Raw genomic sequence first — 25,015 nt, 5'->3', positions numbered from 1 at the left:
CTGAGATCCATAAAAGCAAGATAAAGCGTACCTTTCCTGGCCTGCGTGTATTTACCGATCAGCATCAATAAGTTGAGACATTGATCTCGCGTGCCAAGGCCTTCCCTAAAACCATACTGGTCCCGGCTTAAAATATCATTCCCTACCAACCAGGACTCCAGACGCCTTAAAATAATCCGTCCCAGAATCTTCGCCGAAGAGTCCAGTAGAGAAATAGCGCGGTAGGACTTAGGATCATTTTGGTCGCCCTTTTTAGACACTGGGACAATACATGCCAGTCTCCAAGAGGCAGGGGTACCCACAGTAACTGCTGCATTAAGGACATTTAAGAGAACAGGTGCCCATAGCTGGGGGTACGCTTTATACAAGTCCATAGGGATCGAATCCGGGCCCGGAGCTTTATTGCTCGCACTACTCTGTATCGCATCCATAACATCCTGAAGCGAAAACCTAATTGCTAGGTTGGGAGCCATCTCATACTCGTTCTCCTGGTTATTTCTTAGGGGAGAACCCTCAAAAATACTACAAAAGTGAGCTAACCATGCTTCCGGGGCGATGTTACAGCCAAGGCCCTCAGATGTATCTGTTCCAAAGGAACCTCTATTTACCACTTTCCAGAACAGGCCAGGATCCTTAAGAACAGGCCAGGATCCAAATGAATTGCTGTATACCCGGTATAGAATGAAAACCCATTGCAAGGTGCAGGTCATTTATTGGCTCTGGGTACCTAGGGTTCTTAATGAACCTACAAGCCGTACATATCCCTGCAACCAGATGAGTCCAGCAGACGTAACAGTATATTGCTTTCAAAAATCGGACATTGCAGGAAAAAGTTACAGAGTAAAATGAGGAGTAAAAAGGCTGTTTTTTTTCACCTCAATTTCAATATTCTTTTATTTCACCTGTTATTATCTGTAGCAAACACTTGTAGGATCTACACAAATTACCCCTTGCTGAATTCAGATTTTATCTACTTTTCAGAAGTGTTTAGCATTCTGGGAACCAGCATTGGTTTCACACTTGTTTCTGTCACTAACTGGAAGGAGGCTGAAAGCACAAAAAATAGTAAAAATCGGGTATGTTCCAGTAAAATCCCAAAATTATGTTGAAAAATTAGGTTTTCTGATTCAAGTCTGCCTGTTTCTGTAAGCTGGGAAGATGGTGATTTTAGCACCCCAAACCCTTTGCTGATGCCATTTTCAGGAAAAAAAAATCACAAAAGCCTTCTTCTGCAGCCCTTTTTTCCCCTTTAAAAAAAATAAAATAAATTACATTTTCACTGTATTGTGGCTAATTTCTAGGTCTCCTTCAGGGGAACCCACAAAGTCTGGGTACCTCTAGAATCCCTAGGATGTTGGTAAAAAAATTGCATGGGTAGCTTATGTGGACAAAAAGTTATGATGACCTAAGCGCAAACTGCCCCAAATAGCCAAAAAAAGGCTTGGCGCCTGAGGGGGGAAAAGGCCTGGCAACGAAGGGGTTAAGCCACTGGGGGATGTGGCCCAATCGGTGGTAAGTAAGCTTTGAACTAGCATAATCCTCACCTCCGGTCCTGACACAGAATAAAAATGTGTCTAGCTAAAGTGAAGATAAGTTTCCTATTAAGGACACAGAGGCAAGCATTATCCGATGATCAGTGCAGACAACACCCCACCCATTCTGGAGAAAGTAGTTTGTTTTACATTTAATGGCTTGTCATTTGATTATGTATCAAAGTTGACTAGATATGCCTGCCTACTACAGTATTGATTCTTTCACACTGAGCAATGATACTCTCCGAAAATTATGAGGTTGTGGAATGGTCACTAACGTAGCATGTCTTTACAGAAAATGATGGAGCTAAACAAGATATGTGCGAAGGAACTTAAGGCGTGATTCCTGCAAAGAAAGAGCGAGAGCAGGCTGTGATGGTGGACTATGTTGGGACCTGGTTGCAGAAGCTAAAGAAGGACTTATGAAGTTTATGCCTGTTTGTCCCTGGTGCTCATGGGAAAAGTAGCTTATGTCCCTTTAATGGCTGCTGTGTGTTTTGATATGTTATTACAGTGAAGAAGGAACAGCATGTTTTTAATAGAATTGAAACTTACCTTCACTTAAGCTAGGCAAATTTGCATTCTTATTACATATATCTGACAAATGTTTCCAAATTACCACAAGGAGGCAGTGAAACCTACAATTACTGGGTCAACAAAGTGATTCACTGGGTTCGACATACTAGAGCATGGGTACTCACAAACTTTTTGCCGGGGGACAATATTACAGCCTGGTTTGTGGCCGCGGTTCACACAGATGGGCCTGTGAGGGGGGCTTGGTGGGGCGAAGGGCCAGAGCTAAGGGGCGGGGCTACTGGTGTAAAAAAAAACATCACTAGACCATGCTTTATTTCAAAGCCAGATGTAAGTACAAAGCTAGATATTTTTACAATACATGTTTATCATCATACAATAGCATTCTTAAGAGGCATTGCAGTGCAATCCTCGCTAAGCGGATATTCTGCACAGGTTTAACTAAGACCGAAAAATAGGTCCATCAAGAACTTATTTTACACTTCATGTCTCCTATTAGTGTCCTGTAATCTGGTACTAAATCTGAAATGGCAAGCCTTAAGAGTTGATCCAGATGTAAGTCTGCTGGCTTATTTTCCAGTTTACTCTTCAACAGTCCCACTGTGGAAAATGAACTTTCACAAACATATGTTGACCCAAACATACAAATTACTTTCTGGGCCACAGTAAAAAGAGCAGGAATTTTGTCAGAAGGCACAATGATCCAGAATTCTTTTGGTGCCTTCCCCAAAAAAGATGCTTCGAGAGCTGAATTGTGCTGCATGTCTATCAGCTCCATTTGTGCTTGTGCCCTTTTCATGCCAACAAGTTCAACCACATCACGATTTCGTGCGCTTACCATCCAGGGGTTTTCAACCAGCTGGAACAGAAGGGTAGGGGCTCTGAATTGAGAAAATCGCCTTCTTATTGTCTCAGAAATTTCTGCAAGATATGCAGTAAGGTTTAGCGTTGGCAGCATTTCTTGTGCATTTGGAAACCCCTGAATCATAGCCAACAGTTTTTGGAAGTGGGTGAAGTCAACAACATCCAGTTGTTCTTTGAATAGCACAAGCCTACTTTCAAATGAGTAAATACCATTCATCATGGACCAAACAAGCTGTTGTTTGCCTTAAGAGCATTGAAGTGTGCAAATAGATCTGAAAGAAAATGGAGTAATAAAAGCCATTTCACATCCTTTAGCTCTGGGAATGATTGACCTCTACTGTTTACAAAGTGTTCCATTTCAGGAAGCAAAGCAATGAACTGCTCCAGAACTTTCCCTTTGCTTAACCATCACAATTCAATGTGCATCAGGAGTTCTGTATATTCAGCTACAGAATCCTGCAGAATAGTTTTGAATAGTCTATGGTTAAGTGCTTTGGCACAAATAAAATTAACAATTTTCACTGCAAGTTTTAGGACATTATTCAGGTCTCCATGCTTTGATTTTGCACACAAAACTTCCTGATGAATAATGCAGTGGTAGTCTATCACAGTCTGTCCAGTAAGCTTTTTTTTAAGCAGAGATACAAAGCCTCAGTTGCAGATGCTATCCAGTATATCTTCTGCTCTTGTGTGCCCTTGCAATGGTAGAAGGCAAAGGAGCTCCTCTTTGGGGTGGAGCAATTGGTCCAAATACCTCACCCAAATTAATAGCTGGGCCACATCGCCTATATCTGTGGACTCATCCATGGCAATGCTGAAGAACTGTGACTCTGACTGCTTTGATCACCTGTTCCTGGACATTTTTAACCATTGCCTCTATTCTGTGTGCACAAGTGGAATCTGATAGCTGTAATGCATTGATTCTTTTACAATGCTGGCTTTGTTGCTAGGGTTTTCAAACAAAATTTCAGCTGCTGTCAAACATTTCTTCACCAGCTCTGCCTCTGTAAATGGCTTCTTATGTTTGGCAAGCAAGTAGCATATTTTGAACAATGCTTCTGTAACAGCCTCAAATTCCTTCATTTGGCAAAGGAAGAGCTTCTGCTGGGAAAGAAGCGATTGCTTTGACAAAGCCACTTTTGCTGAAAGCAGCTTTGAGTGCAATGGGAAGTTCTCAGTAAATCCTGCGTGTCAAGTTTTGTAGTGCCGTTCCAGATTATGGCCCTCATTATGACCCTGGCAGACAGCGGTATTATGGAGAAAAGTACTGCCAACAGGCTGGTGGTACTTCTACCCATAATATGACATTGGCGGTTTGGCTCAATGTACCATTCTGTCCGTCCACCTCAGTCTCCAGCCTGGCGGCCGTCACTGGCCCACCGTCAGAATTATGACCCCGTCTACCGCCATGGTTTTCGTGGCCTCCTTACCGCCATGAAAACCATGGCGGTAGGCACTATCAGTGACAGGGAATCCCCTCCCTGTCACTGATAGGTGTCTTCCCCTGCCCCCCTCCACCTCCACAGGTTCACCCCCCCACTCCAGACCCACCCCCTAACTAACACGCACCATCACACACACACTCATACACACAATCATACCCAAATGCACCCACGTATGCATATTCCATTTATCCAAACACACTGGCATACATACAAGCACCCACGCATTCACACAACACGACATACATGCACTCACACATCCACACATGCACACATATACCACACGCAACATACACCCGCATTCACGCACACACAGACATACACAGCCACACACAACACCCCCCACCCTCCTCCCTCCTCCCCTGTTGGAGCACCCAACTTACCTGATGTCAGGCGGTCCTGCAGCAGGAGATGGGACAGGCCGCTGCTGCCAGCAGCAGCGTCCACCAGCAGAACACCACCAGGCTGTATCATGGGTCATGATACGGTCTGCGGCGGTCTACTGGCGTGACGCAGCGCCACCTTACCGCTGTCCACCACCATGACTGTAGCCAGAATTCCGCCATCCATCTGGCGGAATTCCGGCTATGGTTATAATACGGTGGACAGCTGGTAGCCGCAGCGATGGTTTTTTGGCGGCAGTCGCCTCAGCGGTAGGCGTTTTTTACCGCCACTGTCATAATGAGGGCCTATATCTCTTAAGAACATTTACTTTCTCTTTGCAAAGCAAACAGGTGGCTTTCTCTTTTGGCCATTCCACAAACAAGTACACTTCTTCCCATGCTGCCTGGAATGACCTGTGTTTACTCTGTACGGATCTGGGTTGTTTGCAAGGCTTGGTAGCTGGACTGTAGGCCATTGCAGAGTTCTTAGGTGGGTTTGTTACTGTGCAATGAGTAACAAGGACCAGGAATCAGATTTCTCCCTCACGACCGATGGACTGACACCGCCTCACAACCACTGAACCAACACAACCTCACGACGGATGGACCAACACCTCCTTACGAACAATGGACCGACACCGCGTCTCGCTGCAGACCTCTGTGAGCAACACCAAAGTAATGTTTTGTTTAACCATACAAAGTGATGTGTAAAAAGCAATGGATGCACATTATGATTAAACGTGCAATTGTTAGCATGCTGATCTTTGTCCATTTCCAGAGGAGTATGTTATAAAAATGAGTTTTCGCAATTATGCTTGCAACTTGCTAGGCATCATACAGTGATAAGGAGGCCACTGACTGGTAAGTAGGCCCTCCTTTTTAGATTTTTTTTTCCGGAATGCTAGGGGATGCAGCAATAGAAATCAACTTGAGCTAACTATAACTGGTGAATTCCAACTGAGTTTATAACGTTACGGTTTAACAAACATTTTCACCTAACCTGACTAACCTTTCTCTTCCCTGTACCAAACTCTTTGCACATTATTCTGTCCTGATAACCTGATAATCAGTGTCCAGGAGCCATGACCAGGAGCCGCAGGAGTGGAGGGGCGCTTTACATATAATAATGAGCAGAGGCAGGGAAGGCCCTGCTGATTGCTACCGCTTTCATGGGACTTCAGGTGCAAAATACTATTCATAAATATTGTAGGAAAGATGCAGTGCTCAAGAATCCCACAGAAACAGAAGCACAGGTATACATACCTCTTCCCACTCCACATACACAAAGGCACACATATAAGCACATCAGGGGCACGCACACTCAAGCATACTCACACACACAGAAGTCACGCTTATTGCGGCGCAACCTGATGCATGAAACTGGTGGCTTAACCCATTAGAACCCCGGCAGTTGCTGTGCACTTCAACCACCATTACTACCGTTAGGCTTCAGTTTCTAAGAATGCAAATGAATAAAAATTAGGCAGACTAAAATTAAGATCAGTGTTTAATTTGTGCTTGTAGTTTCCAGTGTGGAGCACCAGCACTTATTTTTGAGGGCCGGCGCCTATTTTAATGCCTCAGGCATTTATTGTGAGCAAAAGACACATATCAGTAAGACGGAGGAAGAGAAAAACGAAAAAGCATCACAAAGGGATAAAGCTGCAAGAGTGAGCTGAAGGGGCAGGGAGTGGTTTTATATGGATTGAAGAGGCCCGAGATGTCTTCAGGATTACGCTGCCTCAGTATTCCTTGTTCGCACATTTAATTGCAGCAGCTGCATGTTTAAGAGGAGAGATTTGGGCACATTTTTATTTACAAATTAAGCACTGATTACGATACACCCCTCCCCCCCCGACCTACCCCCCCCTGAGCCATAGATGGAGCAGATCGTGGGGCTTACCTTTAAATCAGGGAGAGTGAAGAGACATTGATGCAGGCGGCAAAGGTAGCGGGAAGCTTCCAAAAGACCATTTAAAAGTCAGCTGACTTTTAAAGGGTCTTTGCGTCCCGCTACCACAAGCATGACATCACCCTGGCTCTGGCTCCAGGGCAGGAAACACAGATGAGGGCTTCTGGAATGAGAGGCATGCGCAGCAAAGCTGCTATCGCGCAACTGGATGCAGTTGTGGACTCGTAGAGTCTACACTTAGGAAGAAAGGTCCGCAGGCCGCCATGGAAGGTCTGCCGGGCCGTACTATGAGTACCGCGGTACTAGAGAGTGCAGGTCCATAATTAGGGATGACATCATGTATGCTGTTCGTCGTAGTGATAATGTAACCCAATTTGATTACATAGAGCTGAGCTTAAGAACCACAACAAGGTAGATGGTCTAATAGCAGCCTGTTTGGCAATCTTTGACAAGGCGGCGTGGTGCAAGAAATGTCCCAGCACCAGCGCAAACTCTGCACGTGTCTCCTCAAAGGTGATGTACGTCTCATAAGGATACAAGTCTCCCAGTAGCTCACAGCCACTATCCCTCCATGTCTGGGAGGAAACATTTGGAGCCAACTGTTGGACCAGCACCAGTATCCACAATGCCAACAAAGGAATGGGGCGCAGCTAAACACCACAGTAACGAGTTGTTGCCATATTTGCACTGTCTGCCGCACGACAAACGGCACATCGTCCAGTGCCCCCACTCCCACCATTAGTATTGTGTTGTGTTGAGGGATAACTTCTTGTAGAGTTGTCATTTTTAACTTTTATGTTTTATGAACCTGTTTAGGAAGCGGAGGTCTAGTATGGGCTGTAGTTTTTTGTCTGGTATTGGTACCACAAAGTATGTTGAGTACATTACCTGGTTGATCACCTTCTAGGGCACTCTCTCTATATTGCCTTGTTTGTAGCAATTTTTATACTTCTCAACAGAGAAAGATTTTCTCTTCTTTCGTATGGGTTGTGTGCATTAGGCCCGTCTTAGTGGGTACTTTTCCAGTTTTATGCAATATGTATGTTGGATTATGTTGAGTATCCACTTGCCTGATGTGATCTCCTTCCACTCCTGGAGCAACACTCCTATTCTTCCCCCTACAGATTTTGTGTGTGGGTGGAACTGGCAGTTTTGTGAGTCACTTGTTTTCTGCTGCCACTGCTCTTGATGTCTGTCCTTTGTCTCTCGCTTTCCCACGAAAGAGCAGTCACTTTGACACCTGGAATTGCCACTTTTGTGCTAGTACTTGGCCTAGCTTGTGTGATTGAACTCTTGATGCGTTGCAACGGTTGAAAGATTCCTCTTCCTGTCAGCCATCTAGTGGGGGTGACTCCCCGTCTCTACTGCCCTCTAAGCTGTAGGGCCGCCATCGACTTTGCTGTGTCTTATTGTTTTGTTAACTGTTGCAGTGTGTCATCTACTGCACTGCCAAATAGGTATTTTCCTTTGAATGGGGTGCTGATGATGATGGCCTGATCCTCACTCGTGTACCCTGAGATTCACAGCCAGACATGCCTCCTTAAAGTTGTTACTATTGCCAGTTTTCTTGCCTCTGTGTCTACAGCAGGGAGTGCTGATTTTAGGCATTCTTTTGCTATGCTCTTTCCCTCCTCTGACAGGGTGGCGGCCCTCTTCTAGTATTGTTCTGGAAGCTGTTTCATTAACTCCGCCATCTCCTCCCAGTGATGGTGGGCATAACTGTTTAAGCATTCAGGTTTGTCATGAGCCACTGTGTTGCGCCTCTTGCACTTTCTACCCACCATTTCCATCTTTTACTTTCCTTATCCGGGGGTGGCCCGGAAGTGGTTGGCACATTGGCTCTTATCGCAGTGATGGCTACAATGATTAAATCCACCACTGTATTGCCCTGAATGTCTCTGGATAAGACGCCCTTCGTTCTGCTGTGGGGTCCTTAGAAAGATGTTTATATTTCTTCTTGACAAGGGGTGTCACTGATTTGCAGGTTGCTGATTCCTTAAACGCCTCTCTACCCTGGTCCAAGATGCTCAGAAGCATTGGAACTGGCTCTTGCATTATGAGGGCAGGAGTGTTTCTAGCAGAAAGCATGTATGTGACTTCTCTTCACCCAACTGGACCACATACAGGTTTGCTGCCCTTTTAACAATCTGACTATACTTGAGGTGTGACACATTTCTAGATATTTTATCCTGTTATGTCTTTCTTCTAAAAGAAAAAATAAAGTTGAAAAAAAATAACCAATCTGTTTAAACACTGCAGTGTCATGCTGGGGTGAAGGACTCAGCGGATATGCATCCACACATTCTTTGGGGGAATCTGCATCAAGCTCTTGCAATTACACTTTTTATTGGTTTTATATTTCAGATACACATTACATACTGTTCGATTGTCATCCACAGGATTCCATTTATCTGCTTAAGAGGAAAACATGTAACATCCCCAAAACCCACACAATAAACACGTCTCGGAACACTATTTAACCTTCAGTATCATTTCCTGCTGCATTAGCTGAAAACGTTAGCGTATGCTAAGTAGCTGATGGGAGGTCGCGTGTGTCGCCAGTGTGGGCCTTTTGCTGCTGGATCTGCACCGCTTGTCACCTAGTGGTGGCTCGGAGTGGGCCCTGCAAATACTGATAATAACGGAGATTGGATGATTGCCCTGTATATTATAGTTGTTATTGTGCTGGTGGGCTAGTGGACTGTTAACGTGTTAGGGAAGGGGTGATCAAGCCAGTTCGGCGTTGGTGTGCCGAGCGTTTGATTGTGCTTTTTGTGGGGGAGGCGCAGGGGGATTTGTGCTGCTTATTCAGTCTGTGCATTCCCCGGTTCATGGGGGCTTATCATCATTTTTGGCCTCAAGTTTAGTTACCAGTGTTTCCCAAGCGGCACACCCTGTGTGCTGTTGTCCCTCCCGCGCCAACTTCTTTAATACCTGGTATTCCGTGCGTGCCCAGCGTAATGTTAGGGTGCTCCAAGATTTCCGATCGGGTGCTGTGGGCGCCTTCCAGTGCATAGCTATCAATCTTTTGTACATTAAGCATGCTAGATCTGCGAATTTATGCAGGTGTCTTTGTTTTTTAGATCTTGACCTAAGCCCCAGTAGGCAGGATTTGGGTTCTGCTGCCAGTGCAAGCCCCATTAGTTCGGAGATCTCCTGGACCACCTCCATCCATGCTTTTTGTATGTTTGGGCACTCCCAGACCATGTGATAGAAGTGTGCTAGCGGCGCTTTACATCTAGGGCATGTCAGATCTGAGTCTGAGAACATACGCTTTATCCTAGCAGGGGACAAGTATGTTTGATGTGTGTAGTTGAACAGGGTGTACCTGAATCTGGGGTTCCTTGATACTCCTCGGGCATGGTGCAGAGCGTTCGGCCACTCGGCTTGTGTAATCGGGCCAGGGAGAACGGAATTCCATCTCTCCCTCGCTTTCTCCGCGTGTAGCTCGGGGGTTTATTAAGGATTTTGTATAGACTAGATGTTACTTTTATTTGGGCGTCATATTGTAGAATATGGTGGATTACAAGGGAGGATTCTGGTTCTATGGTGCCTGCCCCCCACATTTTTTTAATTGCGTGGCATATGGCGTGATATGTCAGGAATTGGCCAGGATTTATCTCGGAAAGGGTCTGTAAGGCCTCAAACGACATTAGCTTGCCGTCTTCAAAGCAGTCGCTCACTGTCTGCACCCCCGCCTCTGTCCACACTGCCGTCACTTGCGTGTTCGCCCCGGTCCACTCCGGGAGGTGACCCAACGGGATGTATGGGGAGTAGGGGAGCCTGAAACCCCGCCCTGCACATATTTAACCCAGCAGGCGTGCGCCACTGCCATCAGTGGGTTGGCAGTGTTTGCCTTGGAGTGTTTGGATGCCAGCCACTTTAACAGGGGGGTTTCTTTTAACCAGGTCCTCAGCCACAGGGCTTCCGCCAGTGTTGGTCTGTGGATCCAATTCTGAACCCACTGTAGCTGTGCGGCTGCGTAGTAGTGTTCGAAGTTGGGGGCCCCCAGGCCACCCACGTCTACCGGCCGCTGCAGCGTGGTCAGAGCCACTCGGGCTCTGCCCCCGCCCCAGATGAGTTGCAGCAGCGCTGTATTCAAATTACCGAAGAAGCTTTTGGGGATAGTGATCGGTAGGGCCGCGAATTAGTATAGCAGCCTGGGCAGAATCAGCATGTTCGCAATCGCCACCTTCCTTGGTGGAGAGAGCGGTAGCTTGTTCCAGAACTGCAGCGAGCCTTTTATGGAGGCCAGCGCCCTGCCCAGGTTCCCGTCTCTGAGATCTTCTGTGTTATGGTATATGCTTATCCCGAGGTACTTAAACGATTCAGAGCACCATTTCAGGCGCCCCAACAAGGGGGCCCCTTGTCTTTCGGGTGGCCACTTTACGAGCGGGAATGCACATGACTTTTCCCATTTCACCACCAGGACCCGACAGGGCTCCGAAATCAGCGAGTAGAGATATTACTGAGGGGACAACGTCATAGCCTTTCCAGATATATATTAATGCATTCTCTGAATAAAGCGAGATTGTGTGGTGGACCCCGCCCCTGACTATACCCCAGCTGCGTTCCATGGAGCGTACTCTTGCCGCTAGTGGTTACACTGCTATTGCAAACAATAGCCCTGTCTTGTGCCCCTAGTGGTCGAAAAACTGCCGGAGATCACCCCGCCCGCCTTCACCCTGGCTTGTGGGCCAGAGTACAGTGTCCGGACCCAGCGTATGTAATTGGGGCCTATTCCCATGCGGTTCATTGTGGACAGCAGAAAGTCCCACTCAAGCGTATCGAACGCCTTTTCAATGTCCAGCGAGAGCACCATTTCTTCGTATGCATCTGGGGGGGTGTCTCCCATTATGCACAGTAGTCTACGGATATTTAAGAAGGTGTTGCGCCTTGGTATAAAGCCGTTTTGATCGTCATGTATTATGTCATATAGGAGCTAGTCTATTTGCCAAAATTTTGCCTAGTATTTTGCAGTCTAAGTTTAGGAGCGATAGTGGTCTGTAGGATTTAACATCTGTCTATCATCGCGTAGCAACCACACCAGCATTTTGCTCGATCTGTCCCCTTCTGTTTGCAGACGCATTAAATGGTAGTTATAATCGTGGCAGCGGAGTTTGCTGTCAGCCTCGTTATATTTTGTGCGCCTTTCTTTTAGGACTGTGTGGGACATTTCTCCTCGTGCTACTGCTGTCTCTGCCGCTCTAAACTCCTTTTCTAGTTTGCCGATTTCCGTCTGTAGTGTGCATCGTACTCCCCACGTGGAGGATATGCATAATATGCGGATCACTACCTTGTGTGCATCCCACTCTATAGCTCGTGACTTTGCGGTCATGGCATTTGCCTCCCAGTACTGACTTAGTGTGGATTTCAGCGAATGCTTGGTCTTGTAAAGCTTCCACTTGCAGTCGCCAAGTGGGAATCGCCTGTCGTGTCCAGCCCCAGTTCAGTGTTACTCTCAGAGGTACATGATCTGACAGTGTCTTCGCTAGGTATTCTGACTCACCGAGCAGTGCTCCTATAACCTGGGTGCCCCATATTATATCTATTCTAGTGTGGGATTTGTGTGGGACTGAGTAGAATGAGTATTCCCTCTGTTGCGGATGCCCTAAGCGCCATAAGTCATGTAGTCTCATAGCGCCTGCCCATTCCTGCAGTGGGCCTGGGGTTTTCCTATTTACCAACGAGCTCGCTTGGGCGTGGGATCTATCTAGTGTTGCAATTGGGCTGCTATAGAAGTCTCCGCCCCAGAGGGCCAGGGCCACTGGGTTTGTCAACAGTGTCGGCGTGAGAGAGCCCAGGAAACCTGCAATCCCATTATTTGGAGAGTATACTCCGACTACAGCTGTCTGCCATCCAGTCGGCCTTCCACTACCACATATCTCCCTCCTTGATCTATCTTGTGGGCCGATAGGAGGAATGGGACCCCGGGTGCGATCCAGATCAGTACCCCCCTTGCAAAAGCCGAATATGTAGTGCCTATGAGCTGGCCCCCCCCATCTCACGCGTAGCTCCCACAGGTCCGCCTCTAATATGTACGTCTCTTGCAGGATGGCAATGTGTACTCCTATTCGTCTAAGGCGTGTTTCTCTGGTCCTTTTACTCGATGTTCCCAAGCCCCTCACATTCCATGTTACTATGACAACTGGTGTATGTTATTTCTCCCGTGTGGCGCCATTAGAGTGTCTGGGATATCCCTCTGTGCATGGGTCCCGGACCCTGAGCCTGGCCCTTTTGGTCACTGCCCCTTTGGCATAGCTGTTTGTTAGGGGGGGCATGTGCAGCAGATTCCTCTGTGTTTTAAGTGATTCCGGCATGTGTGAATTTACTAAACTACTAACCCCAACCACCCCAAATGGATCCCCAACCCTTCTAACAACTTGTGCGCAACTACTGAACCTATAAGTGTGTGATAAAACCCATATCTGATTGGATTTCCGTGGTGGAGTAATCATATCTACCAGATATGGCTCTTTTGCTGGGCTCACATCTTTCCGCAGACTGAGTCTGCTAATACCGTTGGGCGCCCCCTGGTAATATGTGTGCTCCGCGCTCCGTCCCTGCCCCCCCCCCCCCCCCCCCCCCAATAACACTCCCCGGGCCATCCCGCCGCAATTAGTTATACATTTATGCCAAAGATACACATTGCTGGTGGCGCCTTCGCCTCGGACCCCGCCGTCGCCTCGGGGTCCCCAGTGACTCCATAGATCTGCCAATGTTAGTGCCACCGGTCCGTAGGAGCAATTAAGTTCGATTAAAGTTCGTCCGCGGATCTGGGGGTGATCCTCGGTCCACCTAGCTCGCCTGTTATTGTGGATACGGAGCTAGTCGTGTCCGAGTCTGTGCCCATCTCAAGGGGCTTCCTAACCGATGCAAAGTTGCTCTGCATGAGCAGGGGAGTCTCTTTCAGTACTCTTGCTCTTTCTTCTGCTATTTGTTGGTCGTTAGGTTGGCCCCTGGCGCGCCTCCTGGTCCGCTTTCTTGAGGCAGATGTTTGCCATTCCTCGTCTCCTTCCGCGTCTTCCCTGGGCGGGCATGGCCCTTGGCATGCAGCCAGGTCCAAGCATCCTCAGGAGTGGTGAATATGTGGGTGCGGTCCTCCGATACCACCCTCAGTTTCGCAGGGAATAACAAGGCATACTTTATGTTGTGTTCACGCAGGCGTTGTTTAATTTTGACATAGGAGTTGATTTTGCACCTCCTGGGTGAAGTCTGGGTAGGCATTGATAGTCAAGTCCTCGTACTTATATGGGCCTTTGGTGTGGAACTGTTGTAATATTGCGTCTCGATCCCTGTAGTTAAGACATCTGGCGAACAGAGGTCTGGGTGATTGGCCTGGGGCTGGGGGTCTGCCCGGTACTCTGTACGCCCGCTCGACAGAGAAGAACTTGGATGGGGCTCCGTTCAACACCTCCTTGATGAGCCATTGTTCCAGAGAGATTTCCTAGTCAGGTTGCGGCATAGTTTCCGGAAACCCTAGAAAGCGCACGTTGTTGCGGCACGCCCTACTCTCCACCTCTTCCGATCTCCTCCAGAGCACTTTCAACTCTGCGTCTATGCACTGGATCTGTTTTCGATTGTCTTGAGCCGTAGGGGTTAGATTTGATAGCCCTTCTTCAGCCGTTTTCACTCTTTCCGCTAGGCTGCGGTGGTCCACTCTTAAGCGATTCAAGTCTTGTGAGACTGCATCTATTCTATTTTCCAATGAGGACTTAGTGTCCAAGATCGCCTGTAACACTTTCTCAAACTGTGCTGAATGCGACATGAGGGTGTTCTCCAAGGACTGTAGGGACAGGTTTGTCTGCTGATCATTGGGTGCTGTTCCAAGAGTATTGCGATCCAGGTTCTTGGATGATTTGGCCCTGCCAGCCATTATGACTGATTAGGAATTGCCCTGTGGGATGTTACTGCATGCAGCTTGGCGCAGATTACTCAGAGGACCAACCTTTTGATTGCTGATCTCAGTATGCCGTGCCCTTTTATACTCCAGGAATGACGTTAGTTAGTGGAGCACGGGAGGAGCTTAATCTTAGCTTTTGAGTGCCCGGCACGTGCGTCTATGTGCTCGCGGGCCGGTGCGGGGGACGACAGTGTGCGCCCACTGTTCTCGGTGCTGGGTCACCGCAAAGCAGAGTGTTGCACCCCTTGTGAGGGTGAGTCCGGTATGTGTTGAATTAGGGTACAGGTTCCCACAGAAGCAGCGAAAGGGCCAGGCAGCAGCGGCGCCCCCAGGAGGGAGGGGGGGGGGGGGGACGGCGACAACGGGGAGCGCAGCAGGGTGAATCGCCGGAGGGGAGCGAATGTTTAGCCCCTGGGCGGGTTCCAGGTTCCCTCTTGTAGTCACTGACAGAGATTCATGGAAGCGGTAGGAAAACCGTTCACATTTTATAGGGTTGTGCCGTGGGGGCCCAGGTAGGTGTCCTCCGCCCCCGATGTGGGTCCTCCTCCGGGGCGAGTCAGCATTGCGGGGCAGAGTCAGTTGTGCCCTTGCATGGATCCCCGGGAGTGGGACACCACCCGAGTCCAGGCGGCCCGCAGCGCCATCCCAGAGCCGCAGAACGGCAGAAGAAGGAGCGTGGAGGGGGGGGGGGGGGAGTTAATGGTGGCTCCCCCCCATTTGAGCAGTGTCTCCCCCAGCAGCTCTCCCCCCACCTCAATATCACACGGTGGTTGCCGCTGCCTCTCTCCCTGGCGGCGGGCTCCGGTCGATTATCAAGGGCGGAGACCCACGCCCCCGGTGCGCCCGGGCTTTCAAGAGAGGGGAGAAAATCAGGCAAGTGCAGGCGTCGCCGAGATGAGGCGAGCCCAGGACAACCGGCACGGCTCCTCCTCCCAGCGGCCCCAGCCGGGTAAGGGCCCGCGCCCCGCGGCTCCAGGGCCCGCGAGCAGATTCTGGCGCTGTAGTCTAAGTCTGGCCAGCGCGAAGCCCCCGCAGGACGCTCCAGTGCACCCTGGGCGGTCCGCCCTTCGCGATCCGTGTGTGGGGTTCTGGGGGGGCGCCCTACAGGATGTTTTCTGGTGAGCCCTGGACGGAGCGCTCGTTTAGGGGTCCATCCCGGCCGCCATTTTGGCTCCAACCCCTCTTGCAATTACACTTCAATGCTTTCAGACCCCTCGACATGCTGGAACAGATCCTGCGCCTCTGGGTCCTCCTCTTCATAGAAGAGTTCTTGTTCTTCCTTTTCTTGTGGCTCTGGTGTCATTGGAGGTTCCAAATCCTCTGAGCCTTTCTCCTCCTGTCGGCTTATCCCTGTATATTTCAATGGTATTCAGAATCCCTGGAGGGAGGAATCGAAGTTCTTCTTTTTTTTGAAGGATTGAGGACATTTCGGCCTTGATCAAGAGAGAGCCCCTGTCTTTTCTTCGGCGTCATAGTTTTGGGTGCTATTGAATGAGCTACCATAATTTTTATTTTCTCTCAGCTTTGTTCACCTTTCGGTACTAGTGTCTTTTTCAAGGCTCGTCTGCCTGCAAAGTCTTTTGTATGGGACCTCAGAGGCTCTTTTTGCCTCGACTTGCGTTTGATCTCAAGGGCGCCCTCTTCGGCATCAAGTGCCATCACTGGTCTTGTCTTCAGCTTGGGAGTTTCGGCTGCCATCTTCCTAATTTTCTCTAGGCTTTGATCAGCTTTTGACGCTGGTGTCTTTTCTGAGGCTTGACTGCCTGTGGCGTATTTTGTATGGGACCGGAGGGGCTCTTTTTGCCACGACTTGCATTCAGTCAGCAAAATGTTTGGCATCAAGGCAGTCTCTGGTGGTCTGGAGTCCAAAGTTCCGGAGTGGACCACTCCCATGTTTTTCTGTGTTACCTGAGCATGCTTCTCTTTCAGCTTCTTGTGTTACATCTCCATATTGATGATTGCTTTTTTTGGGTGAGCCCTCTCCTTTGGCTTCTTCAGCAGCACTGTCTTCCTCCTCGCTCGATAACATGACTGAATGTTAACTCCTGAATCTTTAACCTCCACACTAGCTCCTTGTGAAGCCTTTCAGTGCTTGCCTTCAAAAACCTTAGAATCAACTCCATAAGCAGTGTTCTTTGCCCAGTCTGCAAATGTATAGTATGACAAACCCCATCACACCAAAAAGTAAACAATCGTAGCTACACAGCTTCGATAATGGGAATGGGGTACAACAATGGGTCGCAGCAATAAGATTTGCAAATTACATTCCAACTGTTTCAAACAAAACAATATGTCTAGCTTTAACACAGCATTACCTGTATAGTGAACTAGCAGATACATGTTTGGTGGATGTTGGCCTTGACACTTGGACCTTACTTAAGGTATCTGTGTTTGGAGAGAGGTCGAAGGCTCCAGGAATAGTGGGACCGTTGTGGGATTTGTTAAGGATCAGTTGGAGAAAATGGGTGGTAAGGAAAAAACTGATGAAACTCTGAGGAGGATACTATGGTAAGAAGCCAGGGTGGAGATACTGCAGAGGCCCCTTAGAACAGATTCTTCTGAGCCACATTCCAGGTGTTTTCCCAAAGTTGCTTTCTTTTGTTGACCCCGAATATTCCCCATCTTTGAAATTTCAAGGGTCCCACTGATATCAATTCCAGGAGTCAGTCAGTCCCTTTGAGTAGGTTAAGTCGAAATAAGACCGTGAATGTGCACCTTCTGTTTCAGGAAACTAAGGCAGTCTCCATCCTCTGAGCTAACCCAGCTAAGAGGATGGAAACTGAGTTAGCAGCTGGAAGATCCTTGAGGTGCCACACAACATATCATGGTGGGAGTGGCAGGATGAAGGAGAGACGTACTTCGACTTATTGTGTTTCTTTGATTTATTAGACTTACCTGAAGATGTTAGCTTCAAAGATGAATGATCTCAAAGGCAGCTTCAGAAAGAAGAGAGCATCTGTGCCCAGGCTTTCGGGTTCATCTTTGGAGTCCAGACACCAGAGACAAATGTTATAGGGGTTTGTAACAGACTTCTGTATGTGGCAACCTTTGCATGGCTTACAACCTGTAGTTTTCAGATAGGACATGTCCCTTGCACACTGGAAAAATGTATTTTGTGCAACAAAAAAAGTTGGTCAGTCCTGACAGAATTTGGTGGAGCAAGGTCAGGACACGCATCAGATGGTGCAGAAAGAAAACAGGTGTTAGCACACAAAGAATCAATCAATCAAAAAAATTTGTAGAGCACACTACTCACCTGTGAGGGTCTCAAGGCACTGGGGGAGAGGGGAAATCGGGGGGGCTGGGAGGGTCACTGATCGAACAACCATGTCTTGAGGTTGTTTCTGAAGACCAGGAGGTCTTTGGTTTTGCGAAGGTCGGTGGAGAGGGAGTTCCAGGTTATGGGGGCGAGGTAGGAGAAAGACCTGCCTCCTGTGCAAGAAGGCAGCTGGGTAGGGGCTCGATGTCCCATTCTGGCTGTAATGAACCTGACGGAGAGCGGAATGATGCCACCAAATGACATGAGTAAATTGCTGAGAAAATGCTCTAGATCCACTCAGGAACCTAGGGGGTATAACAATCCAACACAAAATGGCAAGTATAGCTGATCAGTTAAGTGGCAAAAAAGCATTTTGTAGGCATAACTTTTAAACAACTACAATATGTGCTGCAAATAAAAGCAACATTTCAAGATGCACTAAAAGAGACAAGTAGTTTCTTAATGTCCACCGCTTCAGATAAACAGTTACGATTGGACTTATTTAGTGGAGGATCCCATCCACAGTACTGTTTCAAGACACTTCCCTATGCTGTACAGAAAAGAACTGCAACTCAACCCTAAAGATGCCCACCATATTTGTAAGCATCCTTGGGACATAATAGACAACTAGTCTACAGGGGCTGGCATCGTAATACTAGGACTATCCGAGGAACCCATACAGCGAATGTCCGTGAACCTCACCCAAAAATATAGAGCCCCTTAGGTGCATCCACAAACCGTAGGCCTGTCCTAACATCCTCTTGTCGGAATAATGAAAGAATCAGAGGATTTAAACAAGGCTCTTGGAAATGTGCATAGTTAGGGGCACCAAGTTAGGACCACCACGTAAAAAATGGCTCTGCATCAGTTTATTCACGGAAGCAGTAGAAGGTGGGAAGCAGCAACAACCCCCGAAGGACACTGATACAATGATGCAAGAAGCAGTTCCGCAAACTAACCAGAAACAATTAACAGTCTTATGGTCTCTGATTGAAGAGAACAAAGTGAAGACCTCATCTGAAGAACTGTCTATAAAACCATATCTTTATGGATTTAACTCACAATTGTTGGCAAAGACTAGCAGCAGTGGAGCAAACAATGGTGACTGCGAATAAGTGGGAGCAAGATTGTTGGTTTATGCAAGTAAAGCTTACTGAACTTGAGGACAAGAACAGAAGGGACAATCTACAATTCTCTGAAATTCCAGAACACCTCAGAAAAGACAATATGATGGTGTTCATACTTTACTTTATTCCCCAAAACTCACAAAGCTGGATTTACATCCCAACCCCCAATGTAGCGATCCCACAGGATTAAAATAAATAACAGCACTAGTGGGGAGATAAAAAAGCTGAACATCTGCTACAGATTACCATCAACCATGTTACTCACCAAAGTGGGATGTACCAAAGAGCTTAAGAATCCAAGTCAACTAGAGGAGCTCCTGACTACATAGGGAGCAGCGGCACTGAAACATTATCCTCACAGATGAAGGCAGGACAGCTGACTAGTCATTCCATTAAGACCAGAGACAGGTCCCCACCAACCAAAAGAGATCATCTGGAAGAAGTGATGAGAAACTGTGCCGCAGGACATAAGCAACTGACATTTCCAAAGACAAGTCAGAATCTTCACTGAAGGCTACTTAATATAGCATTGTCACCGGACATAGACAGATATGATTTTGTTTGCATTATCTTTCCTGTATATAGTAATGAAGATGTATGGATTGGGCTCAAAGGATGAGAAGAACAAGTTACTTACCTTTGGTAACGCTTTTTCTGGTGGATAAAAAAATCTACCCGTGGATTCCTCACTTTTGAATACTCCCATTGTGCCAGCATTCAACAGAAATCTTTTCTTTCTAGCTCTCCATGTTGATGAGAATGTCACAACGGAATAGCTTAGCACGCCACTCCGCCTGACGTCATCGGAGCCATGCGAAGTCCTTGCCAGCTTGTTGACATCAGTTTCAGCCACTTTTTTTTATAATGTGCCTTCGATTTTTGCCAGAAATATATATATATACAATAAATACAAATCATATCTTTCTTGGCATAACTAGTCAGGCAACGGGAAGACAGGTGGGACTGTGACAAATCCAAAGGTAGATACTGTATCCACCAGAAAAAGCTTTACAGAAGGTAAGTAACTTGTTCTACTGATGGATACATCTATCTGTGGATTCCCCACCTTTTGAATAGAATCCCATAGCAGTCCTGCACTTGGACGTGGGTGGCTGCTTGTCTATACCATGAAATCCTACGGCACTGGACGGGCAAAACGACATTCCCTCCTTATTTAAGAATCCAAGCAGCACCGCTTTGCGAAAGTGTGGAGGCCTAGCCAACGTGATCATTATATAAAACACAATTTTAAACGTAAGGAGCCTCAACGGGCAAATATGCAATGGTTCAAATGGTGTACCCATCAGGTACATTAAAACTAAATTTAAATCTCACTGAGGTAGTATAAACGGAGTGGGGGAAACCTATTAGTCAAACCCTCAGCAAATCTTAGAATTATAGGGGACTTCAAAAAAGAGGGTTGGTCCGGTAAACCAATAAATGCCGACAGTGCAGACAGATAGCCCTTCACTGTCGCAACTGCGCAATCTTGTTGTGCCAAGGAGAGAGCAAATTGAAAAACATTGGACAAACGGGCCTTTAAAGGATCCACGTGCCTCTCCTCACACCATTTAACAAACTTGGCCCATCTACCAGCATTGTTGGCGTGTCACCTGGCCAATAATATAACATCCACCACTTCTGGGGGAGTCAAAAAAGAATTTAGATTGTCCAATTCGATCTCCAGGCATGTAGGTGCAGGCTCTGGAGGTGGGGATGTAGCACCTGCCCCTGCAACTGCGAGAGGGGGTCTGCCCTCTAAGGGAGACGGAGCAGAGGGCACAGAGAGAGGTGAAGGAGGTCCGTGCACCACACCCTTCTTGGCCAATCAGGGGGCTATTAATATAACTTGGGCCTGGTCTTTGTGAATCTTCCGCAGAACCAGTGGAATCAAGGGGATGTGGGAAAAGGCGTATGGGCACCTAGTTGCCCCAGCTCAACTGAAACATGTCCCCCAATGCTCCCTGCACTGGATACTGGAGGCTGAGGAACAATGGGCAGTGAGCATTCTCATTAGTGGCAAAGAGGTCTATCTGAGGTCTCCCCCACAACTGGAAGAAGTGAAGCCACACATGGTCGGCTGAAAAGTGCAGGCTGAAACTGTCCGCACTCACGTTAAGAACTCCAGCAAAAGGGTTTGCTATGATGCAAATCCAATGGTCCTGAACGCCGGACCAGAGTCGTAGAACCTCTCAGAAGAGAAGATGTGACCCTACCCCTCCCTGTTTATTGATCTACCACATTGCAGTAGTGTTGTCTTTCAATACTTGAACCGACTGACCGTGAATGGAAGGGAGGTAGGCCTTGAGAGCCAGAAGTATCGCCTGTAACTCCCAAAAGATGGATGTGAAACATCTGTTCCACTGGAGACCAAAGACCTTTGATCTAAATATCTTCTAGATGCACTCCTCACCCTAGAGTGGAAGCATCCATTATGACTGTGGTCACAGGAGGTGGAAGACAAAATGGCCTCCCCTGGGACAGGCTGCCGTCTACACTCCTCCATTGAAGATCCACTGCAGTGTCTCTGGAGACTGTAATGGACTCTTTGAGATCTCGTTTGTGTTGAAACCACTGCTTGCAGAGGCACCACTGGAGAGCCCTCATGTGCCAACATGCGTGAGTAACCAACAGAATACAGGGAGTGAACAGACTGAGCAGGCATAGGACCTTTAGGACCAGAACAACCGCTCCACCCTGAAACATTGGAATCATAGCCTGAATGTCCTGAGTACTCTAAGGAGGGGGGAAGACATGATTCATTTTTGTGTCCAGTACTGCCCCTATGAACAGAAATGCTGAGAGGGCTCCAGGTGAGATACGGGCACATTAAACTAAAAGCTAAGCATGAATAACAACTGGGTTGTCACCTGCAAAAGGTGCAGCACTAACTCTGGAGACTTGACTTTGAGCAGCCAATCGTCCAAGTAAGGGAATACTGATATTCCCCTCCTTTGTAGATGTGCTGCAACACCTGCCATCACCTTTGTGAAGACTGGAGGTGCAGAAGTAAGATCAAATGAAAGGACTGAAAACTAGTAATGCTTTGACCCTACCATGAACCGAAGACTGTGCAACTGGAGGATGGGAATATGAAAATATGCATCCTGCAAGTCTATGGAAACCATCCAGTCTTCTATGTCCAGTACCAGGAGCACCTGTACTATGGTTAGTATTTTGTTTTTTTCCTGTTTGAGGAACCAAGTTCAAATCCTCAGATCTAGGATCAGCCGCAAACAACCATCCTTTTTTGGGATCACAAAATACCCTGAATATCAACTGTGACCCCTTTCCTGCTCTGGAACTAACTCCACTGCATCCTTTAAAAGCAGAATTTGTACCTCCTGCTGAAACAGCAGCAGATGCTCTTCTAAACAAATACTTTGTTGTAGAAGGAAAGGAGGGGGAAACTCCTGGAAGCAAAGGCCATACATATTTCCTACAATGCCTAACACCCAACTGTCCACAGTTATGGCCTCCCACTCTTGAGGGAAATGAACTAACCTCCCCCTATAGGTAACACATACTTGTGAAGGATATGAGAACTATGGTTGCTTCCCTGAAAGATTAGCAGAGGAGGAAGAAGTGGATGAGGAGGAAGGTTGGTGGAGTGCACCATGTTGCTAAGCTCTCCCACAACCTCTGTACAATCTATATAGGGGGTTGGTAGACTGCTGTTGTTGAAAGTGCTGCCTCTCACGAAAAGAGGAGCTACGTCCAAACCCCATAAACCTACAGAAAGGTCTGTAGGTTGTGGAGAGTTTCTGAAGGCCTAAGGAGTTAGCTGTGGCCTTGCTATCCTTAAACCTCTCTAAGGCTCAATTTGCCTTGGCTCCAAACAACCTGGTTCCATGGCATGCCTCCTGTTGGCATCTAAGTCCCCAAGGCCCTGGTAACAGATTCTGCCGTATCCAGGCCTGATTGTATAACCTGCTTTGCTGCCACCTGGCTGTCTGCAAGAGTTCAGTAAAAAGACTGTATATCCTGAAGCAGTTTGGGGATAACCTCTTTGGACGAATCCAGCAGAACATGGATGTACCAATCCAACAGGCAAGTGGCAATGACTGACTTCAATGCCATACTTTCAGATGAAAAGATCTTTTTTGCTGACTGCTCCAACCTCTTTAACTTCCTGTCAGCAGGAGTCGTGGGAAAGGAACCAGGTGCAGACCTCGAAGAGCATGAGGCTTGTACCACCAGGCTTTCGGGTGCTGGATTTTTGCACAGGATTGTGAGTCCCCTGGTGCTGCCCTATATCTCATGGCAATGGATTTCAAAACTGCAGGAGTCGAAACAGGTTTCTGGCATGGATCTAGAACTAGCTCTGACAAAGCCTCATTGAATGGCATTCCTGGGCGCCCAAGACCAAAACCTATTATTTGCATTGTCATGCATCCATTTATTAATGCTGGACATCCAGTGATCAAATGTTTCTGCAACCAAGATCAGGATGTTGGAGATAGATACAAAGATATGGGTATCATCAGCATACAACAGTACTTTGAATCCAAACATACACCAGTGGACCTTGTCATGCAATAAACTCTCAGGTGGCAAATAACATGTTTGACATACTCTAAACATAGTTAACAAAGAATGAACAGTATCCTCCCTCTGGGTGTTAAGGGCAGCAGGTAAATCAAGTGCGAAGGGTAAGTTCAGGCAGGACCTCGGCCTGTAGAAAGCATAGAGTTGAAACTGATGGTCACTGAATTAACGAAAAGCTATCAGATATCGCAAACTCTAGAAACAATACACAAGCTTTAAATGGCAAAACATGAGCTGAATGAGATATACACCTCCATAACAAGTCTCTTTTCCATTTTAAATAGCATCACTGAGAGAGGGGAAAAGCTGGTCGCCTGCTAGTAGCTCTTCAATTACTGCAACAGTTAGCTAAGCACACCATGCCAGCAATCCGAAATGCCCAGGGTCAATTAGTCATTTACCCACTGAAATACTGTTGGTTTCCAGTTCTATTATAAGCCCTGTAGAAAACAGAAGGTCAAAACACGTTCCTTGCAAAAATAGTGATTTCTTTCCGTTATATGATTGCCATCCCAGTCGTACGAAACAATCCAACAGTTAGAAAGAGACATCACCGAGGATGAAATTGAGCGTTTGATAGATAAGCTCCCTACTCAAAAAACTGCTGCTATAGAGGGATAACAAGCAGAATTTCATAAAATAAACAGTAAATGTAGGCAAGTACCATCTTTCTTGGCATGTTACCACCAAGTTCTGCCTGTTTGTCAGTATGTTTTTACTGTCTCACTGGGATCCTGCTAGTCAGGACCCCAGTGCTCACAGTTTGTGGCCTATATGTCAGTATGTGTTACTGTGCTGTCAGTGTGCTTTACTGTGTCACTGGAGTTCTCCTAACCAGAACTCCAGTGTTCATACTCTCTCTGTTGTTAAAAATGTCACTTTAGTCTAGTGACTTCATATTCCACTCCAGAATGGCATACTGGACACCTCTTATAAGTCCCTAGTATATGGTACCTAGGAACCCAGGGCATTGGGGTTCCAGGAGATCCTTATGGGCGGCAGGCCCTCTTAATCCCACTGCCTGTGGTCAGAGTGCCCTTTGAAAGGGAAGGGGTTGATATTGTTGGACCCCTTGACCCTCCAACTGCTTCTGGACACAGGTTCATCTTAGTGGTAGTGGACCATGCCACAAGATACCCCGAAGCTATCCCCTTAGGAACCACTACAGCTCCTGCAGTGGCAAAGACCCTCCTGGGAATATTTTTCAGGGTGTGCTTTCCTAAAGAGGTAGTATCAGACAGCGGTAGTAACTTCATGTCTCCATACTTAAAAGCAATATGGAAGGAGTGTGGTGTAACCTATAAATTCACCACACCCTATAATCCACAAACAAATGGACTGGTTGAGAGATTTAACAAAACTCTCCAAGGCATGATCATGGGACCCTCTGAAAAACTCAGAAGGAGATGGGGTGTCCTCCTGCCATGCCTCCTTTTTGCCTATATAGAGGTACCCCAGAAAGGAGTTGGCTACTGCCCCTCTGAACTCCTTTTTGGTCACCCTGCTAGGGG

The 25,015-nt window shown here is 47.3% G+C and overlaps 1 protein-coding gene across 1 annotated transcript in view; it reads right to left on the bottom strand.

The window, feature by feature from the left end:
- The window catches only part of LOC138285069 (40-kDa huntingtin-associated protein-like), a 665,864-nt gene that overhangs the window by 60,565 nt on the left and 580,284 nt on the right, over positions 1 to 25,015 (bottom strand). The gene's annotated exons all lie outside the window — the stretch shown is intronic.

The sequence above is a fragment of the Pleurodeles waltl genome, chromosome 3_1, assembly GCF_031143425.1.
Source record: "Pleurodeles waltl isolate 20211129_DDA chromosome 3_1, aPleWal1.hap1.20221129, whole genome shotgun sequence".
Lineage (NCBI taxonomy): Eukaryota > Metazoa > Chordata > Amphibia > Caudata > Salamandridae > Pleurodeles > Pleurodeles waltl.
Note: the sequence above shows the minus strand (reverse complement) of the source record. Positions and strands in the feature narration are given on the sequence as shown.